The sequence below is a fragment of the Echinops telfairi genome, unplaced genomic scaffold (assembly GCF_000313985.2).
Source record: "Echinops telfairi isolate 266 unplaced genomic scaffold, ASM31398v2 ScPeMD7_3533;HRSCAF=4204_1, whole genome shotgun sequence".
Classification (NCBI taxonomy): Eukaryota; Metazoa; Chordata; class Mammalia; order Afrosoricida; family Tenrecidae; genus Echinops; species Echinops telfairi.
This window is the reverse complement of record NW_022107432.1, coordinates 31,720,781-31,727,446: the sequence shown is the minus strand read 5'-3', so window position 1 is coordinate 31,727,446 and position 6,666 is coordinate 31,720,781. Positions and strand designations below refer to the sequence as shown.

General features: G+C 42.2%; 1 pseudogene; it reads right to left on the bottom strand.

Annotated features, from left to right (window-relative positions):
- Positions 1 to 2,852: 2,852 nt before the first annotated feature.
- Positions 2,853 to 6,666, bottom strand: part of LOC101656514 — an 8,239-nt pseudogene continuing 4,425 nt past the window's right edge.

The window sequence follows — 6,666 nt, the reverse complement described above, 5'->3', positions numbered from 1 at the left end:
TCTTTAATGCTTCCTCCCCATCCACACCTCCACTATCATGATCCCAATTCTACCTAACAAATCTGACTAGACCAGAGCATATACACCGGTACAGATAAGACCTGGAAACACAGGAAATCCAAGATAGATAAACCCCTTAGGACCAATAATGAGAGTAGTGATACCAGGAGAGTAAGGGGAAAGTGGAGGGAGAAAGGGGGAAGTGAGCACAATGATCTACATATAACCCTCTCCCAGGGGGATGGACAACAGAAAAGTGGGTGAAGGGAGACATCGGTCAGTGTAAGACATGAAAAAATAATAATAATTTATAAATTATCAAGGGTTCATGAGAGAGTGAGGAGGAAAAATGAGGAGCTGATACCAAGGGCTCAAGTAGAAAGAAAATGTTTTGAGAGATGGCAACAAATGTACAAATGTGCTTGACACAATGGATGGATGGATTGTGATAAGAGTTGTACAAGCCCCCAATAAAATGATTTTTTTTAAAAAGAGTATAGACCAAAAAAAAAAGAGTATAGACCTTCAAAATACCATATTATTATCTGTTTCATTTCATTTGATTCTGTTGTGATGCCACCCATTTAATTTCTTATTCATGATATTTGCATATTCTTTTCCTTTGTAAATATGCTAATTGTTCGTCTATCTTGTTAATCTTTTCATAGAGTCAACTTCTTGTTTTATTAATTCTATTGTTTTTCTGCTTTCTGACTAAATTATTTCTGCCCTAATATTTATCATTTCTTTTCAACTGATGGCTGAGTTGCTCTGGATGTTCTTGTTCTAATTGCTGAAGATGTTGGCTTAAGGTATTGATTTTGCTTTCTTCTTTTTTGATGTGTAAATGTATTGCTATAAATTGCCCTCTGGGTACTGCTATTGTTGTGTCCCAAAAGTTTTAGTAAGTTGTATTATCATTCTCATTTGTTTCAAGGAATTTAAAATTTTTAAATTTCATCCTTATTGCTTTAATTACCAGGGAGAATGCTGCTCAATTTCCATGTATTTGATTCTTTTGCCCTTCATCTTCCTATTGATTGCTACTTTTATAGCATTGTGATCTGAGAAGATGGTGTGTAGTATACTGATGTTTTAAATTTTATTAAGGTGCTCTTTGCAACTTAGCATATGGTCTATTTTGGAGAATGTTCCACGTGTGCTAGAAAAGAATGCATATTGTGTTATGGTTGGGTGAAGTGTTCTTATGTCTTAAGAGGTCAAGTTGATTACTTGTATAGTTTAATTCTTTGTGTCTTTGTTGAGTTTATTTTTATATACTCTGTCCTTCCTCAAGAACAGTGTATTTAAGTCCTCTGCTGTTATTCTAGTGTTATCTATGTATCCCTTTAAATCTATAAGGGTTTAATTCCTGTATTTTGAAAGTCTTTAATTGGGTGCATAGATTTTTTTAATTTAAATAATTTTATTGGGGGCTCATACAACCCTTATCACAATCCATATGTCCATCCATTGTGTCGAGCACATGTGTACATTTGTTGCGCTCATCATTCTCAAAACATTTGCTTTCCCCTTGGGCCCTTGGAATTAGCTCCTTGTTTTTCCCCCTACCTCATGAACCCTTGATAATTTATAAATTATTTGATCATATCTTACACTTACACTACCTGACGTCTCCTTCACCACTTTTCTGTTGGGCATCCCCCAGGGAGGAGGTTATATGTAGATCCTTGTAATTGGTTCCCCCTTTCTACCTCACCATCCCTCCACCCTCCCAGAATCACCACTCTCACCACTGGTCCTGAAGAGTTAGTTCATCTGTCCTGGATTCCCTGTGTTTCCAGTTCCTACCTGCACCAGTCTACAGTCTCTGATCTAATCAGATTTTTAAGGTAGAATTGAGATCATGATAGTGGGGGGGAGGAAGCATTTAAGAATTAGAGGAAAGTTGTGTATTTCATCAATGCTGCACTGCACCCTGAGTAACTGGTCTCCTCCCCACTACTCCTCTGCAAAGGGATGTCCAGTTGCCTACAGATGGGCCTTGGGTCCCCACCCCGCACTTCTCCTCATTCATGATGATATGATTTTTTGTTCTTTGGTGCTTGGTACCTGATCCCTTTGACACCTCGTGATCACACAGGCTGGTGTGCTTATTCCATGTGGGCTTTGTTGCTTCTCAGCTAAAAGGCCGTTTGTTTACCTTCAAGCTTTTAAGATTCCCAGGTGATATATCTTTTGATAGCTGGACACCATCAGCTTTCTTCACCACATTTGCTTAGGGTGCATAGATATAATAAAGATCTATCTATATATATTTATATTTATTACATATAATAAATATCTATATTTATATTTATTATATATTATAAATATCTATCTGTTTTTATATATGATAAAGATCTATATATATTTATATTTATTATATATAATAAATATCTATCTATCTATATTTATATATCTATGCATGTTATTAGCCTGAGTGGCTCCATTTTTCTTTCCCCCAAGATCGTGACCAAAGTTCTCCATTCACATAATCTCTGTGTTGTCAAAATGGCGAGCAGCTCTTTATGTCTGGATGTTCCTAATCTTAAAATGGACTGAAAAGCAAAAGTTGTGTACGAGGTCACCAAAAATTTAAAAAAGAACAACAAAACCCTCAAAACTGCCGTCTAGTCATTTCTGATTCATAGCAGCCCAATAGGACGTGTTGAAACTGCTCCCTAGGGTTTATGAGGTTGTAAATCTTTACGGAAGGAGACAGCCTCATCTTTCCCCCACGGAGCAGATGATGGGTTCAAAGTGCCATTAATATCCCAATGCACAGCACACTATACCACAGGGTCACCACTAGACAGAAAACTAATGTGAATAAAAGTATATTTCACACCTCAGAGTAATCCAGTGGCCTCACCTTTCTGTTTCCTTAAGTAGATGCACAGCCCGGCCCCAAGAAGAGCAGACCCAGGACAAAGCCCCCGATGCCACTCAGCATCTTGCTCTGTGCAGACACAGACCGTGCTCCTAGGAGGAAAGGCCAGGTTCAGTGATTTTTTTTTTACCCCAAATTTACCTTCTAGAACTGAGACCTTGGGATTCAGAGCCTTTGAGAAATGGGAAAGAATTCTATTATAAAATAGAAAAATGAGTCACTTCTGGAGAAAAAAAATTTCAAATGCACGTTGAATAGACCCAAGGTGCATGCACTGGACTTGCTAAATATCACAGTCTGATACAAGGTTTGGCAACAGCAATACCTGCTGTGTGAAGCACCTGGAACTCAGATAGGTTACGTGGCTTGTCTAGAGGGTTAGAGCGAAGACACGGCAAAGATCAGACTGCACTCCCCTCGGGTCAAACAGGACTGCTCTGCAGGGGAAGCTCCTCTGTAACATGACAATGAACATCTATACAGCTTTAGAAACATCACTGGAAGTACAAGATCAGCCCTTGAAGATCAGCTCTTGATACCCAGGGCCAAGAGGGTGACATTGTGAGATGATTCTAAATATAGCCCACCTCTTTTCCGCTTGCCAGCATACTTTCCTCCCCAGGGAAGTCGGTACTTCTGGAAACTGTCGTAGAGTTACCCTCAGTGACCTGCACTAAAGGAGAGCTGGCAGCAAATGAAAATACCATGTGGGAAGAAGAGAAACTGGACACTCAGAGAAAAGCCAAGGAGTGTATGAGGTCAGAGAGAGCTGCTCACTCCACTCCATGGTGACAGGGCTGGTCAGGCTCACGTGCTCCACTCGGCAGCTGTAAACCTCTCCACTCTGAGGAATGACTTCCAGCATCTCCAGCATCTGGAAGGTCCAGTCTCCATTCTGGATCAGGCCTGTGGACACTACCTCTGCCTCCTCTTCCTGGCCATTGCAGAACCATCTGTCATGAATGTGGCCTGGATAGAAACCATTCACGGAGCACACCAGGAGGTTGTGGTGCTGCAGGGGCTGAGTCTTGGCAGGATACACACTCACCAGAGACTCCACTAGGAGAGAAAAGGCAGAGAGATCAGCGAGGGAGACAGAGGCAGTCTTGCTTGGCTGCTCCTGTGTTTCTCTTCAAACCCTGGCCCCAGTCTTCGAGGCCTGCCTCAAGGCTGGTCATGCATTTGGCCATCCAAGTCAGTGTGTCACAGGCCTGGGATGTAATCCTTACAACGTGGACCCAATTAGATTTGAGAGCTTTGAGTTAAATTGAGGTTTTTGATCATTGGAATAGTTATTCACTGTTGAAGTGATTTGTATTGGCAGGATGATTGGGTTCACAGCAGTCTTTGCCTCTTACCTCATGAACTGAGAGAGGTTTTAAAAAGTCCTCTGTGCCTCAGCTTTCTCAGGGATAATAGTAGTAAAGCATCTCTTCGCTTATGTGCAAATTGATGCAAATAAAATGCACACACAACAACAACATCAAAACAGTGACTGGGCTGGAACTTAGCTTTCAATATATGTTAGCTAGTTGGTATCCTTGTTTTCTTGGAGAGAAAATGTGTTTCAAAGTGGTATAGTGGTATCTAGGAGCCCTAATGGCATAGTGATTATGCATTTGTGCTGTGATCCTCATGGTCGGCTGTTCAAAACCACTGGCAGCTCCATAGGAGAAAGACTAGACTTTCCACTCCTATAAACAATTCCAGTCTCAGACACGCACAGGGGGTCTCTATCAGTCAGCAGAGACTCAATGGCAAAGAGCGTACTGGTGGGTAGATAGAGAAACACCAGTAGGATGCTGGGCAGGTAAAAGGACAAAGTCCAGAATGTTCTCTTGATGCACAAACACCGTTAAAGCCACAGAAATGTTCTACCACTGGGAAGGAAGAAGAGATACGGTGTCTAACTCTAAGAGCTAGTTTCCAATGAAAACATGAGAGCTGAAGGAGGGATGAAGAAGCAAGGCAAGTCATTCAAGCAAAGGAAGATCTAATATTTACCCTCGTCTGATTAATTCTTCTCCCTTTTCAAAGCAAACCTATGTAGAATTGTTACTCTTTGACAGGTGTCTCTCTTTCAAAACTGACATTGGAGGTCAGGGTGGGGTCTGGGGTGTGTTATAATACATACTTTATTTTTTATGGCGATATATACTTAATGACTGGGGCAAGCCCTAACTCCAGCAGACCCTCAGGAAATATTGTTGCTTTTAAGGCGAAACTTGGGAGACAGCATTATCCTAATACAGTCATACTTTGTCTATTGTGTTCTGCTTTATAGCCCTTCACAGGTATTGCATTTTTGTTTTTGTTTCAAATAGAAGGTCGCTGGCAGCCCTGTGTCCAGCAGGTCTGTTGCACCATCTCCCGAGCATCATGTGCTCACTTCGTGTCTCTCAGCCACAGGATGGTGATTCTCACAGTATCTCACACCTTTTTGTAATGATGCTGCATATTTAACACATGACCAGAAAGGGAGCATGTCATGTTTAGGTGCATTGAAAATATTAGTGCCACTCAATAGTGAAATGCCCTTAATCACGGTGGTCTGAATCTGAACCCCACTATCTCTGAGGTACCCCTGTACCACAAAATGCTGGGTTGAAGATGGATAGTAAGCCACTACTAATAATTCTGCGATAAGTTTCATTTAATAAACCAAACCCACGGCCATCGAGTCAATCCCGACTCAGAGCAGCCCCATAGGACAGGGTGGAATGGCCTCTGTGGGTGTCCAAGACTGTAATTCTTTAGCGGAGTAGGTAGCCCCATCTTTATCCCCTTCATTTAATAGAAGTGTCTAAATTCTCAATAACTGGCGTGGGGCGTGGGGGGGGGGGAAAAAAAAGCTAAGACCAATGGCTCAAGTAGAAAGAAAGTGTTTTGAAAATGATGATGGTAACATATGTACAAATGTGCTTGACACAATGAAGGAATTCAGAGGCCAAGCCACAAGGACATCCGCAAGGCACAGAAGTGCCAAAGATGCAGCTCCAGAGCTCAGCCTTCCCCTAGGGTCTTTCTGTGAGTTCAGACTCCTAGGCTCTTGTGCGGGAGAAAGACATGCCTTTCTACTCTGTAAAGAATACAGGCTAAGAAATGCACAGGGACAGTGCTACCTTACCTTATGCCACGGTTCTCAACCTGTGGGTCGCGACCCCTTTGGAACAACCTTTTCACAAGTGTCGCCCGATTCATAACAGTAGCAAAATGACAGTGATGAAGTAGCAACGAAAATCACTTTATGGAACTGTATGAAAGGGTCGCGGCACTAGGAAGGTTGAGACCCACTGCCTTACAGGGTGACTATGAGTCGGCATCGACTTGATGGCAGTGAGCCTCTTGCAAGACGTGTCGTTTCTGTTTGTTAAAGGCACCTGTTTGTGGGGTTTCTGCTTCAGCAACACTAGAGACCTAAGACAAATGACATGAAGCATTGAGCTGATGTGAACTAGAGGAATGTGGGGCTGGTGTGTGAGTTGGGGTTAAAAGAGAGGCCCGTGTCAGGTAAAGGTAATAATAATGCGTGCAAAGGCTTGCAAGACTCGATGAACTTCTTCAAGAAGACAGAATAAGAGTTCACTGAAGGTGAGGCCTGGAGGGTGGAGGGAATGTGGGGTGGAAAGGGGGAACCGATGACAAGAACCTACGTATACAGATAGGAACTGAAAATAAAGGGAATCCAGGATGGATGAGCCCTATAGGACCAGTGGTGTGAGTGGCAAAACAGGGAGGGTAAAGGGAGAATGGGTAGGGAAGAGGGAACCGAT